This window comes from Dipodomys merriami, unplaced genomic scaffold, assembly GCF_024711535.1.
Source record: "Dipodomys merriami isolate MVZ:Mamm:240054 unplaced genomic scaffold, mDipMer1.0.p SCAF_72, whole genome shotgun sequence".
Taxonomy (NCBI): Eukaryota; Metazoa; Chordata; class Mammalia; order Rodentia; family Heteromyidae; genus Dipodomys; species Dipodomys merriami.
In genome coordinates, this window is record NW_027206313.1 from 2,917,343 (window position 1) to 2,944,237 (window position 26,895).

At 39.0% G+C, this 26,895-nt stretch overlaps 1 long non-coding RNA gene across 1 annotated transcript; it reads right to left on the bottom strand.

Moving 5' to 3' along the window:
* Positions 1–5,456: 5,456 nt before the first annotated feature.
* On the bottom strand, positions 5,457–26,777 carry LOC138818232 (uncharacterized). Its single transcript, XR_011369016.1, has 3 exons — positions 26,652–26,777; positions 5,776–5,853; positions 5,457–5,574 (listed from the first exon to the last, which is right to left on the bottom strand). It is a non-coding gene; the product is annotated as an uncharacterized lncRNA (long non-coding RNA).
* Positions 26,778–26,895: the final 118 nt, after the last annotated feature.

Below are 26,895 nucleotides of genomic sequence, written 5' to 3' on the forward strand. Positions count from 1 at the left end.
ATTAATTTCAATACTTAATTATCTCATGTAAATATTTTATAAAGGTAATGATGTGCTTGTGTTTGAATAGGAGAGAATTGAGTATGAAATTGATTGACCATTGTAGCATTTCCATAGGTAAGGTTTTTAGAGTACAGAACTCAAATTATGCAATATATTAAAGAGCTGGAATGTTGTGGGTATCTTAAAATCAGTAATATGTGCTTGGTACTAATGTTACCTGGCAGAATGTCTCACACCTGCCAGTGATAATTTGATGGTCTTCTTGCACTTCTGTTTCATCTTTTTACAGGCTATGGTTTATTTTTAACCTCTGGATTTTTAACAAGAAAGATGCATCAGTTATCAATTAAGTATTATTTTAGGGCTGGGCATAGTGGTTCATCCCAGTCACTCAGGAAGCAGAACTAGGGAGGATTGTTATTCAAAAACAGCCCGTGAAAAATTTTAGCAAGACCCCATCTTGGTCAACAAACTAGGCATGGCAATTCATACCATCATCCTATCTGTTTGGAAAGCTACATATAGGAATATCTTCATCTGAGGTTGGTTAGGTGCAAAATGTGAGGTCCTAAACAAAAAATAAATACACTGGGCACTGGTAGCTCGAGGCTGAGATCTGAGGGTCGCAGTTTGAAGCCAGCTGGACATGAAGCATTGGCTCAAGTGGTAGAGCACGGTCCTGCAGCAGGAAACCTCAGGGAGAGCACTCAGGCCCCAAATCACTAGGAGAATGGCCGGGAAGTCTTCGAGACTCTAACTGCAAAGCTCGCAAACTGCTAGATATTTGAGGCACAGTTCAAATGCTAAGCTTGTTAGCCTCACAAACCAAGCAAGCCACGCAAGCAAAAGATCCTGAGTTCAAGGCCCTGGTCATAAACATAAATAAATAAACACATAAATAAATAATAACAACTCATTTTTTTCCAGCTCCCAAGGAAAATTGCATTCTATTTGTGTAGACGTACAAGTGCACAGGCAGGGACGCGATGAGGTATTAGCCTGGTGTTATGGGATGCTGCTGCCCTGGGCCTGAGTGGTATTGGGACTTGCTGACGGACAGCAGGGGCGGCAATGCCTTGTCACTGTGCTGCAGGACAGAGCGTGTCACTGCGTGATGGCATCGGAAGGCCTCCTCCACGGAAGGCTGGCACAGGCTTGGCCAGACACCTGTGCCTCTGGGAGTCATGTGACCCCCACCAGGACCCACAGCCCCTCTCTTCCTCAGTACTGAGATTTGTCTGCCCGCTCACGCATGCACCACTGATAGCTTCAGGCAGAAAGCTATGCCTAGGAACGGAATGGGTTTTTTTGTTTTGTTTTGTTTTTAAATCAACCAGAACAGATTCTTTTCTAACTATTTTTAGAAATGCAACAGAGATTATCTGAATATATATGCCATTTAAAATACTTTAGAGTTGCTATTTCTGTGAAAAGATCGGGCTTACTTTTCAAATCGGAGGAAATACGACCTAAGTCTATGCTAGGGAAAATATACTAAAGCAACAAAAGTTCTATTAATGATCAGTTACCGTTTGACTTGTGGATTTTGAGAATATAGCTTTTTAAAAAAATGTTCTATCTATATATTTGGATAATAAAATTTTGCCTTTCCCACCCTCCACTACACACAAATGGTCTGTAATTACAACAGGTTTAATGACTTATTTGGGGTGAGGTTTCTGTGCATAGGCTATTTCATTTAACATCATGTCTTTTAGATGTCTATGTCACAAATGATGTGAATTTACCACTTCATGGCTAGTTAATATTCAACTGTGTGTGTGTGTGTGTGTGTGTGTGTGTGTGTGTGTGTGTGTGTGTGTGTGTGTACAATCATCTAATGGATGAATAGTTGGGTTGATTATGTGTTGTAGCTAAGGTGACCAGCACGGTAATACACATAGGAACAAAATAATTAACTACCTAATTAATTAATCAAAAGACTGAGCTTCAGACCAGATGGAGAAAACGTTGAAAGCAATCCCTTTAAGTGCTAGAACAAAAAAGAACGCCCACTTTCCACCACTTTTACTCAGTATAGTTCTGATAATCCTTGTCAGAATCATTAGGCAAGAGAAAGAGAAGAATGGAGATCTCTATTGGAAAAGAAATCAAATTATCCATGCTTATATTGTGCACAATCTTATGTAGAAAACTCTAAAAGATGCACCAAAGAATTGTTCGAACAATTGTTAGAATTGTATGGTGGTGGATTTGGGAGGTGAAGGTAGGAGTTCATGTATTCCACACCTGACTGGACCACATACTATGGTTTAGGACAACCTGGGTCACAAAGAGAGACTGTCTCTAAAACTGAAGCCACAGAAGCAAGCACACAACTATTAGAATAAACAAATTTAGTTAAGTTCCAGGACACAAATCTAAACACATAAAAACCAGCAGTATTCCTATGTCCATAGGGATCTATCAGGAAAAGGAATCAATGAAGCAATCCCATTTTTAATACCTACAAAAATAAAATAGAAGTATCCAAAGAGGGGAAAGATCTCCACAATGAAAACTATATAAAAGCCTGATTAAAAAACCTGAAGTGAAAATAAATATGTAGGAAGGTATACTCATGGTCACGGGGAAGAAAAGCAGGAATGTAAAAATGTTCACACGCCCCAGAGTGGTCTGAAGATTCAATGTCACCCTTTCAGAATACCAACAAAACCATTCAAAAGTTAAAAAAAATTACATATAGAATGACAAAAGACCCCGAATCACCAAAGTAATCTAGAGCAAAAATAGTAAAGCTAGAAGCAAAAACAGACGAATGAGATCACATCCAACAGTCAATCTTCTAACTAGTAAAGGAACGAAGAGCCCTCTGATCAGAACTGAGTACATCAAGGAGATCTGAAAACTTAATTCAACAGAAAGTCAGCCAACAAAAATCTGATTGTTAAATTAGATAACAGGACTGAGTGCACAATTCTTAAAAGAAGACATGAAATTTTCAACATACATATAGAACAAAGTTCAGCATCTCCAGTGATGAGGAAGATGCCAATCAAACCTCCTAATATATGACTTCACTTCAGTAAGGATGGCCGTTCACAAAAAGCAGAAACAACAGCTCACAACCAATTGCTGAATTTGTGGACACTACACTTGTCTAAGTCTCTAATTTCATCCACAGCACTGATTCCATGTTTGCCTCTTTCCTCACAGTTCTTAGGGGAGAAAATGTGGCTGACTGCTAACCATCTCTCCATTTCATCAATACAATGTCCTTTTCCTACCTCTCAAATGCTCCTTTGCACTCATATGGACTTTCTCTTTACTCTCCTCGCTTAAGTGTGTGAGATTCTTTCCTCTTCTTCCTCCATATACATTCTTCAGCTTATGTGATTTCAATTTCTTTCAATACTAAATAAACTCTGTTTATTTAGGCACCGTTGGCTCACGCCTGTAATCCTAGCTACTCAGGAGGCTGAGATCTGAGGATCACGGTTCAAATCCATCCTGGGCAGGAAAGTCCATGAGACTCTTAACTCCAGTAAACCATTCACAAAACTGGAAGTGGCACTGTGGCTCAAGTGGTAGAGCACTAGCCTTGAGCTGAAGAGCTGAGGGACAGCGCCCAGGCCTAGAGTTCAAGCCCTACAACCGACCCCCCCAAAATATATATATATATACTAAGTAAACGTGGCCCTTCTCAAATGGGCCATCTTACAAATTTGTATCATAAATTCATAGTTCTGTTTATAATTTTGTCCAACATTTATAAGTAGTTTTGCTTGCCTGAATTTATTCCACAAGACTAATATTTTTAACGCCTACATGATGTATCGTTACACATTTCTACCTGAAAAAGTGAAGGGTATGTATGAATGCTGTATAAATGCTACAGAAGTATAGCTATAAGTATCTGAACCTTGTATAAAGATTTCAGTCTTATACTCAAAACAAAACTCTAATTTTTCTTACATAAAGCCCTTGGTCTTTGTTCATATTTCTAGTATTTGACACATGTAACCTTGCCAGAGCTTGAAGTAATCTTATAAAATTTAGTACTTCTCTCTCAATTTCATAGATTTTCTGTGGTTGTTCCACTTTTTCTTTTTTCTTTATTTTTTTGGGGAGGGGTCCGGTCGTGGGGCCTGAACTCTGGGCCTGGGCGCTGTCCCTCAGCTCTTCAGCTCAAGGCTAGCACTCTACCACTTGAGCCACAGCGCCACTTCCGGCTTTTTTCTTTTTGCTTATGTGGTGCTGAGGAATCGAACCCAGGGCCTCATGCATGCAAGGCAAGCGATCTACCACTGAGCCACCTTCCCAGCCCCTTGTTCCACTTTTTCTGTTGCACCTTTCAATCCATTCTTCTAATCATTCTTTATAAAAGATTAAAATGATTTTCATGAGCATTCCTCCAGGTTGGCTTTATTTCCTTTTAATTTTTACCGCTGTTTTCAGATGTACTTGACCAATAAGAAGTCGGTCATACACCAGGTATGCAAGGTAATGTTTTGATATAGATATGCACTATAAAGCAAGTATTAAGCACACACCCCAACACTGAAATAGCGGCTAGCTTGTGTGTGATGAGAATGTCTGAGATCTACACTCAGCCTATCTCCAGTGTGCGGGGCCGTGCTCACACCAGGGCATGGATTCGATCTTAGACCTTGTACGTCCCGCACAGAACTGCTTCACTCCTCTGCAATCACTTGCGTGTTTCAAAATCCAAGTTGAATAAAAGCCACGCTCCTCATTATTGCCTATGATATCCTCAACAAATTTACCAAAGACCCTTTCCTCCTTCCTTTAAGAAAGTGCTTTAACAGCAGGTGCAATGGCTCACCCCTGCAATCCCAGCTACTCAGACGTCAGGGAGAGCATGTAGAGAGCTCAACCTGGGCAAGAAGTCCATGAGACCCCATCTCAACAAGTAAGATAGATACAGTGCGAGCATCTGTCATCCTGGATATATGGCAAGTGTGAAACATTAACTGAAATCAGAAGAGCTTAGGAATGGCTCTAAGGATAATGGTCTTGTCTAAGAAAACACAAGACCCCGAGTTCAAGCCCCACTACTGCTAAAAAAAAGTTTTTTCAGTATAGGAGCCCATGAGCCAGCAGTAATGGCTCACATCTCTAATTGTAGCTACTCAGGCATCCGCGGATGGCCTGGGCACAAGCGAAAGACCCTATCTGAAAAGTAGCTGAAGAGGAAAGAACTGGGGAAATGGCTCAAATAGTGAAGTACTTGCCTGGCACGTGGGAGGCCATAAGTTCAATTCTGACTTTGGCTAAAAACCAGCGAGCAAGCAAACGCACAGACCCATGCACTGGCGGTTCTCAGCTGCACAAACTGACATCCGCCAAAGTACTGGGCAACTCATAGGCCTTTTAACATGTGCTGCCTGGAACTGTTTGACTTACTGCTATAAATATTGTGCTTCCAGCCGAGGGTTTTCCTTGGAAGGTCTTATCTTTCTTACCTCAGTTGAATTTCACAAATATTTTCTGTCCATCACTTGGTGTTTCCTTTTTGATATGGATCAGAATTTCTAATCTTGCATGAGTTTAATTTTTTTAACCATCTCTTTTCCAGTAAGGAAAAATCTGTGTAGGGAAAAATCAAGGATATTTGTTTGTCTGGTCAAATGTAAATGAATTATTTTTTTAAGTTTTGGCAAAGTACTAAAACAGATGGATTTTTATATAAAAAGCATTTAAAGTAATAAACTGTCTGTGGAGGAAACACTTAAAAGTCTCAAGCTGGCACAAGTCCCATTGAACATACCGCCATACAGCAAAGCTGACCTGATGACGAGATGCTGTCCCCATGTCCAATGCCTCTGTGAGGTCTTTCTCCAGGTTTCAAGTCTGAGCTTGATGTGCCTGTGGGTTAAACCAGATACAAGCACTTTGTGAGACATTTTATTTTTGTCAGTTGTGGGGCTTGAACTCATGGCCTGGGGGCTGTCCCTGAGCCTCTTTGTGTTCAGGGCTAGCACTCTACCACTTGAACCATAGCACCACTGCTGGTGTTTGAGTGGCTAATTGGAAATTAGAGTCTCATGGGGATTTTTCTGCCTGGATTGGCTTTGAACTGAGATCCTCAGATCTCAGCCTCCTAAGTAGCTGGGGTTATAGGTGTGAGCCACTTGGCACCCAGTCTTTGTGAGATTTTTATATGGTGCCAAGTTTGAACTCAGGCCCTCATGCTGAGTTTTCTGGTTCACAGCTGGTGCTCTACCTCTTGAACCACACATCTGACTTTTTGATGATTAATTGAAGATATAGTTTTGCAGACTTTTTTTGTTGCCTAGGCTGGCTTTGAGCTTCAGTTTTCCAGATTTCAGCCTCTTGAGTAAGTAAAATTACAGGTGTGAGTCATTGAAGCCTGACTGAACTACTCCCCTCCCCTCCCTTCCCCCCCCCCCATAGGGGCAACAGTAGACTTATATGTAAGTCTATAAAAAACCCTTCTACTGTTTTCCTTTCTTAAATCTGTATCAACTCATTTTCTTTGAGTGTTCTCATCTTATGAATGTTCTCCATTATACTTTTAGTATTATTATTTATTCACATTGCTAAGTGCATGTTAAAATGATTTCTTTCTATGGGCTTAGTTTTATACATACCATTTTATCTCATATATTTAATAATGGTAAACAACTCCTATTTCCTAAAAAAAAAAAAACAGACTAAAGGAAGCTTATGAGAATAAAATCTATTCAGAACTCTCAAGTGCTCAATGACTCTGGGGGAAGACAACAACAACAAAAAGAAGCCTAAACAATAAAGTACAAACGCCATAGAGGTGTTAGTGCACCAAGCGGGAGCGGAGATAAGGCAGTGCCTAGATGCATTCAGGAAGTGACCACAGAGGGTTTTATTCCTGCCCCTCATTAACCCAGTGAAGGGCTCTCTTGTGTGTTTTATTGCTCAATTTTATTCTATTTTTCCCACTTGATTAAAATGACTTTTGAATGCACTAAGCACTGTTAGAATCTAATGAACAACATTATTCTTGCTAAAGAAAACTCTTAGAGAAAAATAAACAAATGCTTGCACCGCAGTTTTTACCATTTGACTTTGATAGAAAGGATAATTACTTCAGCCTTTGAAAGTAACAAGATTTCCATACAGTCTTCATTCCTGGGATTCTTATTCCTGCATCATTTGCTTCCCCAGTGAATGCTTCCCATCTCTAACTTCCTCCCTTACGGCATCTATGATGATAGCACACAGGACATAGACCAATGGAGCTGAGCTTAGAGGCATTTTCTTCCTTTAGCAATAAATGTATTTTCATGCACATCAGAAAAAAATATAAGATGCCATTCAAACATATGATTTAATAGAATTAAATCCAGCTAGACTCATGAACAACACTAAGTAAACGATTAGGAAATAAATGCCAAGGGGGAAATAGCTATGTGCAATGGAAATGGAAAAATTGCCAAAGTGGATCTTAGATCATTGAAGTTGAAAAACATACCAGGCTAAATAATTTTATAGTCACATTACCTTCAGCTTTAAATTTTATATGCGGTCTTGCCCTTCATGGAAGGGTTTTCTTTTGGTTGCTATTTCCCTTAGTATTTGATGTTTTCATTTGCCTCCAGTGTTGTAGCACCTCTCAGATGTCATTCCATTTTAAGGTTGAATAATTTTCCATTGTATGAATCAATCTTGTTCATCGTTCATTGGTGTATACTCAATTATTCCCACTTGTTAACAGCAATATTAAACTTGGCACGCAAGTGTCCCATTCAGTATCTATTTTCCTGTCTTTTGGCTTCTAGCTCACAGTGGAATACTGGAGTCATATTGTTTAACTTCCCAAGGAGCTCACAGCCTTTTCCATAGCATCAACACTGCTTTGCTTTCCCATCAGCAATTACTCAGGGCTGCAAATTCTCTCGTCCTTCCCACCAACCCATACTGTAACTATCATGATATGTAGGTATGAAGTGATGCATTGTCACGGTTTTACTTTGCATTTCTCTTCCCACTGAAAATAATGAACATTTTTACAATTATTTTTACCTGTGACTGTGGCTGTTTTGTGTCATCTTTGAAGTCATTTTCTTTTAGCTGAGGTGCCTTTTTATTTTGAGTTTTATAAGTTTTGAAAATAAAATCTGGGTTGAACTCACACATTATGTATGATTTGCAAACATTTTCTTCTATAGATTATATTTTATTTCATAATTGTGAAGTAGCTGGTATGTTGATGTTGTGAACTTCAGTTTATGGTTTTCCTTTTGGAACTCATGCTATCACTATCAGATCTGAGGATGTGAAAGTTATAATTGTGAATTTATCATAGTAGTCTAGCTAATGAAATGATTGATGATAATTATTCAGTTATTGTTATCTATGAGCATATAATGCCCATATGATTATTTGATCCAGCATAAAATTTATTACACAAAGAAAGGCGAAAAGAAGCAGAAGGAGACAGAGGGATCGGCGTAGACAAATTCTCTAAATTTCTCCAAATAGTTATTGTCATGAGTGTTATAAAGGAAATGTAGTTTACAATAAGAAAGAGAGCCTCAATTAATTTTCTCCATTGAAAATACTATCTCCCCAAAGCAACATTTGTAATGAACTTGAGGAAGGCATATGAAAACCCAGCTGCAAAGGAAGAAAGCGCTGAAGAAGAGAAATGAAAAGCAATTTATAAGACTAGAGACATGGGAAGACATATAATGTGGTCACATAAAACTAGTAGAAATCTACTGAGGGTCCCAACAACAGTGCGAAGAAGGAAGAGCTCGTAATTATCGTGAAAGAGAAAGCATGTTGGGGCACAAAACATCCACAGCTCAGCATCCTGAGCATATGTGTATCTGTGTCCTTTGCAGGAGTCCGGTTGTGTTACGCTCTCTTATGACCACAGAAGACTGTGGACTGCCATCCCTCAGTGCCAGCCCAATGTGTCCTCCTTGGGAATCTCCAGTGAGTGCTCTAAAATAATTCAATTTGTAAAGAAGTGCCACTTCGGACCTGTTTTTAAATGAAGCTTACATTTGTAAGAGGCAGAATACAGGGAGTTGATTATTAGTTTAAAGAGCTGATTATGAGTGTCCTGAGGGCTGTGTTCAAGCCATTCCTATAGGATAAGTAGCTCATAAACACAGCAATTTCAACGCGAGTTCTCATCATGCAATATCATTTTTTTCCTAGTCTTCCAGACTCTGTGATTAGAATGGAAAGTAGAGAAAAGCGATTTTAATGATTTTCACCCTGTGTGGGTTTGGTTTGACTTCAGGCATGTGTTTTAATGCCCATCTATTAGTTGCTAAATCCCTGTGCAGCCCCAACCTAAAATGTATTATGCTAGAAAAGGTCAAAAGAAACAAAGGGAATCAGAGACATAAGAGTATGTACAAATTTTCTGATGCTCTTTGACAGAAAATTTAATAAAAGAGAAAGCCTAACCTCTGGGATATTAATGAAAAACTAGAAAAGTTTTCCCAAGAGAAGCAAGGCCCCTACTCAGAATGTCCTGCTTTCATTGGATTAACAGAGTATGCAATTTGATTTGTAGCTGAAATCCAGTTTGTAAATTTTTTGTGCATGGAATAATTTTTTGTGATTGTTTGTGTACTGGGTAATTTAGTTTGGGGGTACCTGAACTATACCTTCACTTTTGTGAAATTAGTATTTTTTTTTAAAAAAAAGATGGCTCGTTTTCAGATTTCACAATAACTAGAGAATCATGCCTAATTTCTGACTGAATAATATGTTAAAGCTCTCAGTGGTGTCTCTTGGCTGTTCAATTCTACATTTAGCTTTCATTGGTTTTCCTTTCATTTCATTCTACTTTTTCTGTTTAGATTCTATTTGTGTACATTTATACAAAGTCCCTGACTAATGCTCCACCCCAGCATTTTGTTGTTTCAGCCTCCCATCTCAATGGTAAGTTCAGTCACATTGTGTAATAGACATATGTGAAGATAGAACTGAGTGAATGGAGGAGATGGGCAGGGTAGGGAGAGGTAAGGGACAATTATAAAAGGGGTGATATTGACCAAGACATAGTGTAGCCTCAGACTGACATACTAAGTTGAAACCCTTTTATACAATCACTTAAGGATAACAATAAAAAAGTAAATGTGATATATATAAACAATGGTGTATTAAAGAATAAAATCATATCTTTTTTTTAAAAGTGAAGGGAACTAGAAATATGAAGTGAAATAACCAAGACCAAAAAACAAATACATAATGTGTTCTCTCATATTGAAATTCTATACCAGAAAAAATAATGGCATTTCCTTGTCTAAAAGATTAGAAGACAAAAGTAACTAAACATTATTTACGTGGAATCTAGTCTTCCAAGTTGTTCTAAGACAGTACTTAGCTAATTACAGATCATGACTGAATAAGTTAGGAAAGATAAGAAGGCATTTAAAAGATAAATGTTCCCCTTGTAATTGAATTGTCCCAGAGACTGAAGGCCTTGTGAACACATACTTCAACCAATAGGAATAAAATTAACAAAGGCACATCAAATGGAAGTTCTAACAACAGCATTTGAAATTACTTGCCAAAAAATGCCAAAGGAACAAATGATAACAAGACAACGTTATTAGTGACATGTGGACTCTCAACATTGCAGAAAAGTTTATAGTATCGAATCTTATGAAAATCAAGCACACTTAGAGAAAAAAAATGGTCTTATTTAGTCTCTATGTTTTCTCTGAGACTATAAATGGACAGATTATCAGGTTATATCTCTCAGATAAATTAACACTCTGGCTTTTATTCTGAAGATACTGATAGAAAATCCGAATGCATTTGAAGAGGACACTATGAAGCTAGGGACAAATTCTTCCCAGAATTTAGAAGGAAAATTCAACAAGATCTCCTTCTACCCATTGCTTTCTGTGTCAATTTCATGAATTAATAAAAATACCTTCAGAAGTTACACTTTTCTGTTCAAAATTAAGAAATGTTTTACATCTTTTAAAGCAAATGACAGTATAATATCAGACAAAATTAGAGTTGTGTTTTTGAGCGAAGTATGGTGATTCAAGCCTGTAACCCCAGCTTCTTGGGAAATGAAGACTGAGAAACTGGGGATCAAAGCCAGCCCAGGGGAGAAAGAAGATTCCATTTCCACCCACGCCAGGCCTGGTTGTGGGGGGTGGGGTGGGGGAGAGGATGTTATTCCATCTATGGGAGTGTCATGGCCGGGCGTGGTGGCCCATGATGAGCATCCCCAGCAGCAAGAAAAGCACAAGGAAGAGGATTGCATCCTAGACAAGCCAGGCATAAAGCAAGACCCAAACCTGACAATCGCCAAGCTGAGTATTAGTTCTTTGTAATTTATTATTGTTAGGTGTTTTATATATATATACACACAGATATGTGCAATATATATGTAGATAGATAGATAGATAGATAGATAGATAGATAGATAGATAGATAGATAGATAGATAGATAGATAGATAGATAGATAGATAGATAGATTTCCACGTAGTACTGGGCTTTAACCTTAGGGCCTTATACTTGCTTTGCTCTCTTGCTCACAGCTGGTTCTCTGTTGCTTGCTCACAGTTGATTCTCTTTAGCACAACAACTTCTTGCTGGTTAATGGAGAATTGGAATCTCAAGAACTGTTCTGCCCCTACTAGCTCTGAAGTGTTTCAGCCTCCTGAGTAGCTAGGCTTGCCAGCACAACCCACCAGCGTCCAGGTATGAGTTCTGATGTTTCTGGGCATATAGTCTTCAGTTGAAGCACTGTTTGTCCAGTGCTGATTTTGTACTATAGAACTGTAACTCCATCAGCAGATGAAGAGTGATTTCACTAGATTGTTCCCATATTTCTTTGAATTTCTGCTTTATAATACCATCTTTCACATAAAAACCTATCATTTCAACGTATCTTTTCAGGTTATAGATTTTTGCCCCTGGGTATAGTTGTTAATCCTTATCCCAAACCCATATACTTAAATTTTGTAAAACCTTGAGAAAAATTGTCCATTTGTATTATCATTATTTTAGAAGTTTCAATTTTAAGAATAAAACCAAATATTTATGGCACACTCAATGTGGGTTTCGATAGAATTAATTTTATGAGTATTGTTATTTTTTATTGTCTACATTTTCCTGTCCACTAAGATATAATATTCCTATAATTTTAAGTCTTTTGCCATGATAGTATACAAATTTTCCTATACACTCATGGCTTTGTTAGTTTTACTTCCAGTTACTTTAACATATTTATTTCTATAGTTATACCCATAAAATCTTCTATTCCCTAATGGATGTTAGGAAGATGAGTGTACTTTTAGTAATAACCTTTATTCATTTATGCAGTGAAAGTCATAGTTCCAATAATTGGCATGTGACCAGATTTTAAATCGATGTATCACACACTTCATACACAGTAACACTTTTCTTTTATTCTAATCCTTCAGTAAATTTCTATCTTCCTTTCTCTTTTTCTTATCCTATCTCTGTGTCTGTCTTAGTTCCTTACTCATATTTTCTAGTACAAATTAAAGATAATTCCAAGCATTCTTGTTTTGTCCCTAGATAGCTCCACATTTCACTATGATATGTGATGCAGTACTATCTTTTGTAGTTTTGAAGAGAATACTTTATTGAGTTAAATTAGATTGCTAATTTGTACTCTAAAACTTCCACTTTTAAAACCATGAATCACTACTCTCTTTCCAAAAGTGTTTTGTACATCTATTAAGATGATCATTTGGCTTTGATATGTGATGGCTCATTTTGGTACATTACATTGGGAGTGACTTAAAAACATTTACTATGTTGTCCTGGTCCTTACTTTCTACAATTACCTTTCTGCATTCCTAGGTTAAGTTTATTAATATTTTATTTAGAATTTTGCATTTAAATTCATAAGTAATTTAGTCCAAAAATTTAGTCTGCCTTTTGATGTATTACTTTTACATCAAGTAATATAAGTTTTGTAAAATTTCTTGAAGAATTCTATATTGAGAAGACATTAATGAGCCATTTCCAGTGTTTGCTTTTGAAACTTGGTAGTAGGAAAGATATGCGCAGAGCCAGAATTAAGGAAAAAACACCACCCGCAAGTGATAAGCTACTCAGCCCAGAATTTGGGTAATGCTCCTGGTCATATGGATCACATTATTTTGAAAATATTACTGCCTCCAGACAAGTGAATTTGATTCCATACATGTGTACATTAAGGCCTGTAGAATAAAACAACTACAAAAGTGCATTTTTAATGAGAAAAAAATGCCTGCCTTTTGAGAAATCTCTGGAGCAATATGATATCCCATGATTGATATATACACAATGTTAGTATATATGAGGTGCAGAAATCATGACAGAGCAACAGAAGAATTCTTGGTATATTAGCTATGTCTTACAAATACAAATAAAACAAAAAAGGTGAGTAGAAGATGATTACATGAATTTTGCTTGCTGTACTTCAAAAGAAAGTGGGAAGAGAAGTTAAAAATAGGTAGACAAACATTTTACTGGATCTCAGTAGTTAACTTTAAAATGAATACCTTATGCAAACACATCTTTAGTTTCTATTATGCTTTACCTGTAATTAAAACACAACTTTCTTAGTAAGCTAGTTTGAGTGCTTTATAATAAGACACAAAATTAAGCAGATGCAAATGTAATAGTATTAAGGGTTAGTATTAGATGACATACTTTTATACAAAATAATGTAAAGGAGAAAAATGTAACAACTCCCATACATGAGAGGTATATCCACTAAGGCCCAGAAAGCATGCTTTGCATTGTGTTATCTCTGGGAAGAACACCATTCAAAGGACACCCATCGAAAGAAGCGAGCAGAGCTGAGACATCCTGCAATGCAATTCCAGTGTGGACACCACTGTGCAGTGTTTCTAGTTTCAGTACAGGTTTGTTTCCATAGAATCACCCAATAAAATGCACAGTTCCTGTGTATACTTCTCTGCCTTGCATTTCAGAATTGTGAGCTATGTTTATGATTGGTTTCTGAAAATGAAAGTGACATTTAAGGGAATGTAAAAGAGTAATCATGGGACTCCTAGTTGTAAGATGGCTTTAGAATAATGACTTTCTGAGGCTTATCTTACAATAGTCACCTGCTTCCAACAGAAATCATATACACTCTCTGTTTATTGCAAAAAGAAAATAACCTCCTAAGTAATAATATTTAAATTTAAACATCAAGTCTAGAAAGCTTTGTAAAATTCAAAGTTTCTCCCATAATTGCCTATCTTTATTTTAAAAAGACCGTGGTTCTATAATGAAGTGATACTTTCATGTTAACACTGTTGTTTACCTCTCTAGCTTACATAATAACCTAGTCCATTCCATTTGGCAGAAAGCCCAATATTAGTGATTTCCTCAGATCTCTTTTTCTATCACACACATTAGAATTAGGTAACAGAACAGTTGGGGAAACTGACTTGGTGCATTTATGCTCACTTACGAGCTAATCATTGTTCAGACCCAGTCAACCTCTCCCAAGGCAGCCTGCGTGCCTTCCTGCCCATTTTTCACTCGGAGTGAGACCACTGGCTCTTGACCATGGCTCCCATAGGCAAGTGGCTTGCTGTTCACTCAAGTATCTAAAAATATTTCTTGTAGTCTTCAAGGTCTCCTGTGTGATCTGGGCAGAGTGAGTATTTTGTAACTGTAGCTGCTTCTTAGACCTTAGCTGACCGAATTTCTCAAAACCTAATTCCCTTCCTTTGTGAGATGAATTTCTTCCATTCTTGTACTGTTGAAGCCCTCCTGGGACGTCCCATAACATCAGGTAATCCTGCTAGAGCTAGGGAAATCTGGATGCACAAGACCAAAACCATGGCAGTTGTGAGAAGAGGAGAGATGAAAAGAAACACAAACACTTGTGCACACACATGCAAACACACGCACATTTGTGCTTACACACAGCATACACGCCTGCACACATACACAAACATATATGCACACAATTTTAGACACATGCACACACATGTACACATATGCACTTGTACTCATGAGCACACACATGCAAACACACAACAAGAAAAATGCAACATTGCAGGCTCCTAATTTCAGAATTATTTAGTAATATTTCATCATCCCATCTTGCTCAGATTTTTTTTAAATTTTGTTTTGTTGCTTTGTTTTCATTCTGGTCGGCAATCAAAACCTACATTTGTAGGTTGATCCATGGAATGATTCTCCAGGAAGTCATGCTAGTGGTCAATTCAAAGGATCCTTCAAAGGAATGTTTTAAAAAGAGAGAAGAACTCAAGCTGCAATTGAGAGTTATTTACTGAAGCCCTTTCATTACACACATTTCTACATTTTACTATTGATTGTTCATCCTGGTTGGCGGTCCAGTGGCCCAGGCTCACCTCTGTTACATGGGTGATATCACATGAATAACAAGACTGTCTTCAGAATCTGAACTCTTTTAACCTAGAATTATAATGTCATCTTTATTTATTAACTTGATATTTTCTCTAGCATTTCCTGCCATTCCCTCAAAATCGTTTATGCTCCAAAATGAAATTAATTTTATATTCTTTCCAGAGCCAGCCCTTCTACCCCAGTATTTTCTATTCTCTGGCTGGAGCCAACCATTGCCTGGTGGTTCACTGTCACCATCATATTGGAAATATTCTTATACTTGACTCAATGTTCAGAGTCCTTGAGTGCAATACCTTTAACTATTCCTCTGTGTCCATCAACACTATGATCTTTATTTCGTGTCTGTTATTGCCATTATCACCCTATTGTTCTTCCTACTTAGAGTCTTAATAGACTCTCTTATCCTAGATACCCTAGAGCTTCCTTGGGAACATGTTACTGTCTTCCTTAAAACAACTGACATTTTTCTTTTCTTTCTCTCTCTTTTTTTCATTCATTCATTCTTTCTTTCTTTTAGTATCTGCAGATCCTGGAGCTTGAACTCAGGGCCTGATGTGCCTAAGCTTTTTTGCTCAAGGATAGTACTCCACCACTGGAGCCACACAGCTTTACTTTGAGCTTTTTAGTGATTAGAGAGAAGACCCTTTCCTCCCCCAGGCTGGCTTCCAACCATGTTCCTTAGACCTCAGCCTTCTGAGTAGCCACCAGATCCTGGCTTGATTTTACTCTTCATTCTTTATGAGAAGGATGACTTCAGTTTGACCATCAGACTTTATGATCCCAGCTCACCTCACTTCTATATTCAACTGCATCAAACCTGATGCCAAACTTCTTGCTTAGAGATGTGCAGATAAACAGGATCTCTTCCTCTTCCCTCTTGAAAAACTCCTATGTGGCAAGATTTTCCCATGGCGTTTGTCCAGAGGTGTTCTTCATGCCCGAGAGGACAAACTGCAGGTTCGTGGTCTCACAAAGCAACAAGGATGCGTTTCTCCACTATCTCCTGTGATGCAGATCGTAGCTTCAGGTTAAACAGGAAGAATTAGGAGTGTGTTTGAGATGGTCATTCACAGTTCAGACCCAGTATGGCTTGGCTGGCCATTAACTCAGGTGTCTGTCCCAGGACAAATCCCGCAGAAGTTGTCACTGTAGTACTAGAACAGAACTGGAACAAGGCAGTCTTCCGTGTTTTGGGCTGCGAGGGACGTTTGCTGTGTGAGGGTCAGTTTGCCTTCCACACGTGATGGTTATCTGCATCTTTTCTGTTCTCGTGCAAACAGGTGATTGCAAAGTTCACTGGAGCAGAGAATAGCTCAGATGAAAGTTGGGGGAGACACGTTCAGCCAAAGCGTCTTCTCTATCAACTCTTACACTTTCACTTTACAGATTCCCTTTTTTCTTGAGGGCATTGGGTACTATGGATCCCAGTGCCGTAAGAAAATTACCTGGAAAAATCATATCGGATGCAAGTCGTCTAATAGAGGAGTCATAGGTAAACTTGAAAAAGAGATCTATTTATATCTCACTTCCTGTCCGCATAGACATAGAAACCACATGCTATTGGCCAAATTATGCTTCTGAAGAGACAAAGTTCATAGGCCTTTTCTTACACTATTCTCATTATTTTCTCATGTTTTCAATATTTTCTCTTAAAAGATTCCCTATTTTTTTGTGAATAAAAAAGGCTTGCTTTGGCCGACAGGTTTAGAAGTTCCAGTCTGTGGTCTGTGTCCCATTACTGTGAGTCTTCGGCAGCACATCGTGGCAGTGGTGTGTCATGGAACAAAGCTACTCCTCTCATGAGTAGGAAGTAAAAAGGAAGAGGGGTCTGGGAGCCCCAAAGCCCCTTCACAGACCTGCCTCTCAAAGGCTTTACCTCTTAAAACGCTTCCACACCTTCTCAGCTGAGGACCACAATTCTACCACAGAGATGAGGATTCTAAGTAAATAAATATTTTTCTGGTCCTGGGGTTTGAACTCAGGACCTCGTTTGAACTCAGAAGCCTCTTTGTGCTCAAGGCCAGTGCTCTACCACTTGAGCCACAGAGTGACTTGCAGCATTTTTTGGAGTAGTTTATTGGTGATAAGAGTCACACAGACTTGGCAGCCTGCGCTGGCTTTGAATCATGATCCTCAGCTTTCAACTTCTCAAGGAGCTAGATGACAGGTGTGAGGATTGTTTATTTTATTTTTAAAAAGTTAACATCGGTTTAACATGGATATTATAATCCTATATAAGTCATATATATCTATATAGCTTCTATAGTGATTAAGTATCATCCCTAGGTCAGTGAAATTGATTAAATCACTAAATGATGATGCACATACAATAGTCTGTTCATTTGTTCCATAAAAGTCACAAAATAGGCTTTCACTCTTAACCCCCGGAGCTTTACAACGAAACACCTACCCACTTTGGCCCCAGATGACCCTGTTTACGTCTGGGGCCGATTCCAAACAGCAACCCGTAGTGAAAAGCGCTGTCGAGGAGAGACTGCTCGACTGTGAGCGTGGAGAGGACAAATCTTCACTTTGTCTTACGTGAGGACTTTTTAAGAAGTTTGGGGATGGAGGAAGTTCCGGGAAGAGGGCAGAGGAGAAGCTGGAATCTGAACAAGCTCTCGCATAGAAAGCAATTTTAGAGTTCTAGTGAACAGTCCTAAGCCAGAGAATCACACCAAGTGTGCCATCACAGGACAGAGAGTTAGACAAGAGAGGGGAAGCCAAGGAAACATATCAGCTGCCGCTACGGCGGCAGGGTCGCGGCGGCGACTACCGCCGCGGAGTCATACCTGAGACACAGAGAGTCCGGGACGAAGGAGCCAGATGCAGCGGACGAGCGGATTCTACTCAACACCAGCAAGAACCAACAAAGAGTTGACATCTTCACCCTGCAGCTTGCAGACCAGAGACGACCCAGGATCCAAGACTGAGTAGAAGCCCGACTTCCTCACTCCTTCTCAGGGAGCAGAGGAGGGAAGGCCACCCCTCCCCCCCCAGCACCGGTGATCTCCATCTTGGATACCGACAAAGCTCGGAGGAGCTGCTAGCTCCAGCTCAGGCCTTGGAATAAAACGAGTCATTTAGCAGGTCACAAGAACTTAACGGCGAAGTGACCTGCCAGACTCAGCTCCATCCAGGGAAAAGTCACCCAGCTCAGGCGCCAGCCATCGGAGTGCCTTGCCTCACTGGGTAACCAGAGCCAGAGGCTGCCCCTCCCTCTAGCAGCCACCACAATCAATTGAAAAACAGAAACCCTGAGAATGGCTCCAGGCTGGGCGCTGTGAGCTTTATCACAAAATAGCCCCAGGGAAAAGCTACTGTTTGTTGAAAGGCCTCAACTCTACCCAGAACCTAGCCCCATCACCACATCCCCCTCTTTTGTGACTCTCAAAGCAGATCACCCTCCCAGAAAACTAACCTGGGAGGGGGATCTCAAAATCTTGGGTAAAGCAGAGCATTTTTCTGCCTCTTCCAACCAACCGACTTAAGAAACCAATCAAGCCACAGGACCTCAAGCTGACCAGAGACTCCAACAAGAGACTGGTTAGAGACAAAAGGGAGATACAGGATTCTTCCCACTCCTCCCCCCCCCAAAAAAAAATCAAAAGAGTTTTTTTTTCTTGTTCTTCTTTTCTTTTTTTGCTTGTTTTTTGTTTTTTGCTACCTTATATATATATTTTTTTTCCCTTCTAAAACTTTTATTAATCTTTAATTTTTGCCTCTTCTGAAAAAATAATTGTTTTCCAGTAACTTTTTTTTTTTTCTCATCTTCTAATTTTTATTTTAGGAATATGTGAATGAGCGTTTTCCTTTCTTTTCTTGTCTTCTTTCTCTTTTTCTTTCTTTCTTAATTATCTTTTTGTTTTTTGTCTAGCTCTACTGAACTTCTGATCTTTTCTTCTCCCTTTCTCATCCTTAAAGTTTTCCACATCTCCTCTATGTCCCTCCCCTTCTCGGAACATATTCACATTCCTCTCTAAATAGACGGGCTTTTAACTTCTATAATAACATTAATTTTTACGTTTCTATTTTTTTTTCTGGTCTCTCTCTCTACTTGCATCCTACCCAACCCATTTCCTGCATTGTGATTAGGACATAGTTAACTCTCCCTGTGCCTCCCCACACCAATCTATTCCTATTTTTTACCCACATCTCTCCCTAATCCTAATAATTTCTGGTTTTCCAAATTCTTTTCTGCGGTTCGAAGTACTTTAACATATAGTTGTTTGATGTTGAATAGATGTATCTGTTGAACTAGATTGTATCTGTACACTATTGACTGCACAAACGCAAACTTTGGTTGATGGTTGCCTTAAGATAGTGTTCTAGCATAAAACTGGTGCAATTTTCATCTCAAATGGGCCGAGTAAGCCGGAAAAACACAAGAAAAATGGCAAATTCGGGTATCTCAATTCCCAATCTTGATAATCAGGGATTAGAACAGATAAAGAATAATCCAGAGGAGAGTTCCCAAATAGCTCTACAAACACTAATAGCAAACATGATAAATGAGAAGTTTGACAATGTACAAAGGACTCTGTATGAGCGTGATAGGGAGAGAGAGGAGGCATCCCAGAAGTTTATACAGGAATATCATAAGCGTGAGGAAGCTACTCAAAAACTGATACAGGATTTGCGTGAACAACTTGAGAATGCTCAAAGAGAAAGGGAGGAATGGCGTGAGCAGGCAGAGAACACTCAAAAACTGCAGGATTCCCACGAATGGGAAGAAAAAGAACTGCAAGAATCCCACAGACGGGAGGAAGCTAATCAAAGAGTAATTCAGGAATTGAGAGACCAGGTAGAGAATACACAAAGATCACTAAAGGCATTCATGGAATCCATTAACAAAGAGCTGAAGGAAGCCAGGGAGACCACAAAGGGAATGCTGAATGGAACCCAACAGAAGGAATGGGAGTCCAAAGAAACCATAACCAATCAACTAAGTGATTTGAGAACAAACACGGAACACCAAATTAAGGAAGTAAAGAAATTCATACAAGACCTAAAACAGAGCTTCAACAAAGAACTTGAAGCCATCAAAGCTGACCAATTAGAAGGAAAAGAGATAAAAAACGAAGTAGAGAGTCTTGACAGCAGGTTAGACCATGCAGAAGGTCGAATCTCAGGGATGGAAGACAGCCTAGATATTATAGAGAAAGAACATACAACCATCCAAGACAAGTCCAAGAAATATGATAGGTCTATCCAACACCTGGAAGACACCATCAGAAGGCCCAATCTAAGGATAATGGGTGTAGAGGAGCACCTAGAAACAGAAGTTAATGGTCTAGGAAATTTGTTTAACAGGATCCTAGCAGAGAACTTCCCAAACATACAAAAAGATAGGCCTATTCAGATACAAGAAGCTTTTAGAACCCCAAATAGACCAGACCAGAATAGGACATCCCACCGTCACATTATAATCCACACAGGATCAACCCAGACCAAGGAAAAGATCCTTAAAGCTGTCAGGGAGAAAAGGGTAATCACCTACAAAGGGAAACCAATTAGAATCACCTCAGATTTCTCAGCAGAGACAATCAAAGCAAGAAGAGCCTGGAATGACGTATGCCATGCCCTAAAAACAAACAACTATCAACCAAGAATACTGTACCCAGCTAAACTCTCCTTCATAACTGAAGGCCAAATAAAAACCTTCCATAGCAAAGAAAAATTGAAACAATACATCTCCACCAAACCAGCCCTACAAAAGATTCTTAAAGATGTCCTACACATAGAAAACCAACAAGACCGCAACAAAGGCCAAGAAACTGCACCCAAACTGAGAATCCAAGAACCTTAGGAAGAACCAAGTTTTCGCAGCCCCCAAGAAGGTGGATAACATGGCAGGAACTCCCAAATACCTCTCAGTACTATCTCTTAACGTTAACGGACTGAACTCTCCAATTAAGCGACATAGACTGTCTAGTTGGATTAAAAAACAAGACCCTTCTATCTGCTGCCTGCAGGAGTCACATCTTGCCTGTAAAAACAAACACATCTTCAAAGTTAAAGGCTGGAACAAAATCTACCAAGCAAACGGCCCTCATAAACAGGCGGGAGTTGCAATCCTAATATCAGATAAAATAGACTTCAAACTAAAATTCGTGAGAAGAGATAAAGAAGGTCGCTACATACTAATTAAAGGATCTCTCCTTCAGGAGGATATTACAATTCTAAATATCTATTCACCAAACAATGGAGCACCCAAATTTATCAAAGAAACACTACTTTCCCTCAAATCCCATATAGATCCAAAGACATTAATTGTTGGGGATTTTAACACACCACTCTCCCCACTAGATAGATCAACTCGGCAAAAACTCAACAGAGAAACCGCAGATCTAAACAGCTGCATAGATCAACTAGACTTAACAGACATTTACCGAACATTTCACCCAGCAGCATCAGAATACACGTTCTTCTCAGCAGCACATGGAACGTTTTCTAAAATAGACCACATTTTAGGCCACAAAGCAAACTTGTCTAAATTCAGAAACATTGAAGTTATACCTTGCATTCTCTCTGACCACAAGGGAATAAAATTAGATCTCAACACCAAAAGCCACCAAAGAAAGTCCGGTATCACATGGAGGCTGAACAACACACTGCTGAATCATGAGTGGGTCATGGAAGAGATTAGAAAGGAAATTCAAATGTTCATGCTATTCAACAAAAATGAACACACAAATTACCAGCTCCTCTGGGACACAGCAAAGGCAGTACTCAGAGGCAAGTTTATAGCTCTGAGCTCCTACATCAACAAATTGGAGAGATCGGAAACTAACAATTTAATGACACATCTAAACCTCCTTGAAAAAGAGCAGCAAGATAAACCCCAATCCAGTAGACGGAAAGAAATAATCAAAATTAAATCAGAATTAAATGAATTAGAATCCAAAAAAACTATAGAAAGAATCAACAAAACAAAGAGTTGGTTCTTCGAAAAACTTAACAAAATTGACAGACCCTTAGCAAATCTAATCAGAAAAAGGAGAGAACACACCCAAATTAATAAACTCAGAGATGAGAATGGAAACATCACCACAGAAACAACCAAGATTCAGAACATTATAAGGGAATACTTCTCAAAACTTTATGCTAATAAGTTTGAGAACTTGACAGAAATGGACCTTTTCCTAGCAAATATTGACATGCCAAAACTAAACCAAGATGAGTTAAACCAGCTTAACAGGCCCATATCAAGCATTGAAATAGAAACAGCAATAAGAGACCTCCCAGCTAAGAAAAGTCCAGGACCAGATGGTTTTACAGGTGAATTTTACAAGGCCTTCAAAGCAGTGCTCACACCAATACTCCTCCAACTCTTCAATGAAATTGAAAGAGAAAGCTCACTACCGAACACATTCTATGAAGCCATCATAACCCTCATCCCAAAACCAGGCAAGGACTCATCAAAGAAAGAGAACTATAGACCCATTTCTTTGATGAACATTGATGCAAAACTTCTCAACAAAATTTTGGCCAATCGACTTCAACAATTCATCCAAAAAATCATACACCATGATCAAACAGGATTCATTTCAGGGATGCAAAGCTGGTTCAATATACGCCAATCAATTAATATGATTCATTACACCAACAAGAGCAAGGATAAGAACCACATGGTTATCGCAATAGATGCAGAAAAAGCATTTGACAAGATCCAACACCCCTTTATGATGAAGGTTCTGGAAAAATTAGGAATCCATGGAACATTCCTCAATACAATAAAGGCTGTATATGACAAACCTACAGCCAGCATTATACTCAATGGTGAAAAACTAAAGCCATTTCCTCTTAACTCAGGAACGAGACAAGGATGCCCACTCTCTCCACTTCTCTTCAATCTAGTATTAGAATGCCTAGCTACAGCAATAAGACAAGATGCAGACATAAAGGGGATCCAAATAGGGAAAGAAGAAATAAAACTCTCCCTCTTTGCAGATGACATGATCTTATATTTAAAGAATCCCATGGACTCCACTCCCAAATTACTCAAGCTGATTCAAAACTTTGGCAAAGTAGCAGATTATAAAATTAACCCCCAAAAATCAATGGCTTTTCTATATGCCAACAATGAGAAAAGTGTGGCTGAAATTAGGAAAGCAACTCCATTTGTAATAGCCCCACAAAAAATAAAATACCTAGGAATTAACTTAACCAAAGAAGTGAAGGACCTCTATGATGAAAACTTTAAAATCTTGAAAAAGGAAATCAACACAGAACTTAAAAAATGGCAAAACCTCCCATGCTCCTGGATTGGCAAGATTAACATCGTGAAAATGGCAATACTTCCCAAGGCTATCTACAAATTCAACGCGATACCTATCAAAATTCCACCCTCATTCTTCAAGGAAATAGAAGAGGCAATCCAAAAATTCATATGGAACAATAAAAGACCCCGAATAGCAAAAACGCTCCTCAATGGAAAGAACACTGCTGGAGGAATATCAATACCAAATTTCAAACTCTACTATAAAGCCATAGTAATCAAAACAGCTTGGTATTGGCATAAGAACAGACCCCAGGACCAATGGAATAGAATTGAAAACCCAGAAATGAACCTACAGACCTATAGCCATCTAATCTTTGATAAGGAAGCTAAAACAATAGAATGGAAGAAAGACAGCCTCTTCAGTAAATGGTGCTGGCAAAATTGGTTAACTACATGTAGAAAACTAAAGCTAGATCCTTATATATCACCCTGCACCAGAATCAACTCCAAATGGATCAAAGACCTTGAACTCAAAGCAGACACTCTGAAAACATTACAGGATGGAATAGGAGAAACCTTAGGTCTCCTTGGCTCAGGCCGAAATTTTCTGAATAGAGACCCGGAAGCACAACAAATCAAAGAAAGGTTGGACAAATGGGATTGCATACGGTTGCAGAGCTTCTGCAGGGCAAATGACATAGCTAGCAAGATCAATAGAAAGCCCACTGATTGGGAGAAGATCTTTACTAGCCATACAACGGACAAGGGTCTCATATCTAAAATATACTTGGAACTCAAAAAATTAAACCACCCAACAACAAATCCTCAAAGAAACAACTGCCCAATAAATAAGTGGGCGAAAGACTTAAAGAGAAGCTTCTCTGAAGAAGAAAGAAGGATGGCCAATAGACACATGAAGAAATGTTCAACATCCCTAGCCATAAAAGAAATGCAAATCAAAACAACATTGAGATATCACCTCACTCCAGTTAGAACAGCAAAAATCAAGAACTCTAACAACAACAGATGCTGGAGGGGATGTGGACAGAAAGGAACCTTACTTCATTGTTGGTGGGAATGTAAACTCGTTCAACCACTTTGGAAAGCAGTATGGAGGTTCCTCAAAAGACTCCACATAGATCTCCCCTATGATCCAGCAATCCCACTTTTGGGCATTTACCCAAATGTTTACAAACAAGACCACACTAAAGCTACCAGCACAACTATGTTTATTGCAGCATTATTTACCATAGCTAAGATATGGAACCAACCCAGATGCCCCTCAGTAGATGAATGGATCAAGAAAATGTGGTATATATACACAATGGAATTCTATGCCTCCATCAGAAAGAATGACATTTCCCCATTTGTTAGGAAATGGAAAAACTTGGAAAAAATTATATTAAGTGAAGTAAGCCAGGCCCAAAGATGCATAGGTCCCATGGTTTCCCTTATTTGCAATATCTAGTATAGGTATGAGTCAAGCAGAAAAGGTCAGATAATGTGATGTTAGGAAAATGAACCCTTAAATATGTATTTTAATGTTTTCGTTTCTTTCATGCATATGTTTCTAACGCATTTATAAGATTATTTCTTTGTTGCTTTGTATGTCCCTCCCCCACAGTGTAACCCCCGCTTTCACTATATTTGATGTCAGTATAACATGTGGAGGAGATGGGGGCAAACAAGTCGTTTAAGGATTCAGGTGGACCTGTTGCAACAATGAGAAGTACAAAATGTCATGTCAAAATCAGCTTTACAATGTCGGGGGGGGGGGGAGGAGGGGGGTATAATTGGGTGGGGGGAGGGGGGAGGCGGGGAAGGGAGGTGAAGGGTAAACAAAGGAGGAGGCTGCAATGCTTGGTAAGAAATGTAGGCATTATCCTGCCCATGTAATTGTAGCCCCTCTGTACAGTATGTTCTCAAATAAAATAAAATAATATTAAAAAAAAAAGTCACAAAATAGTGGCCATAAAGATATCAGACTAACAGCATTTTTTTCTGTTCAACAAACACTACTTTGAAAAATAAGGATCACATATTTTAGCAAACCTCATTTTTGTGTGTGCTTTCTGCTCAGTTTTTAAAGGCTATGACTTAAATCTCCACTGCTTTGTTCTGCAAAATCCACAGCCCACTAGACAGAGGTAGCTTGTGAATAAGTTAAGTCTTTTGAAGAGGGAAGGAAGGAAATTATATCCTTAGGGAAAAAATTCAGAAAAGATTCAGTCACTTGAAGTTTTAAAGGTAAATTAAGACAAGTGTCTGCTCATAGTCCCCTGGCCTTGTGTGACTGTCTCATAGCTCAACTGGATGCAGGCCTTAATCTCTGTCAGCCACACAGGCTAATAAATGCTAAGTCTGTAGCTGAAGATACAGAGTAGACCACAACCAGAGTTCCATTATTTTTTTCTCCTACAGATAAGGGAATGCCTTTCAAGCAAGACAATGTTTGCTCTGAAAATTTGATATATGTTCTTACATGGATAGAACACTGCCTTCAAACAGGACTGTATGAGACGGGGTAGCAGAGTTGTGTAGGACATGATCCATGGTCTCCGAGATCACCATCAGATCCCTTCCCTTGTCACTGCTGTTTTCCATGACTTCCATAACTGAAATCTAAAAGCTCAGTCAAAAATAGCCATAGGCAAGTGGTATAACACATGGATACACCTGGTCATGGATTGGACTATATATACAAGGAAGAAAAATCAGTAATGCATCCCTCCCACAGTTAGCTCAGACAAGCTAGAAAAATGCCCTCTTCTATCTGACCCTTATTTCCTGAAATTGTTCCAGCAGTTTTAGCCCCAGGTCGAAACTCCTGAATTCCATAGGTCACCTAACCACTTACTGCATTATACCAAATAGAAGGACAATGGTGAAAGTCAGAGAAAGAAGAGTCTATTGGCACGATACAGGAACAATGTGGGAAGAGGCGAGGTAAAACTTCATATTCTTTAACAGATAGAATAGGGAGGAAGAATCTTGGGGCAAATAGAAAGATATGCATAACTATTCAACAGTCCCAGTCACAAGTGCATTGTGGGAATCACAGATGGCAGACAGATAGTCCAGTACCTCATCACCACAGGATCCATCAAGTGTTGCAATGAATTATTGCTGTCTGGCATGAGTTATTTTCATCTTCCGCCACACTATGTTGATTCACCAATACTGTCCTTCCTGGTCCCCAAGGTCATTGCGGAGCAACTGCAGGAGAAAATGGTTCCAAATGGTGGATGCCAGGATACCAGGCTTTTCTGCTGCTTTTAGTCAACTCATACGGCCCAACCCAATGCTTTCACACAAAGCAGCTTTTGAG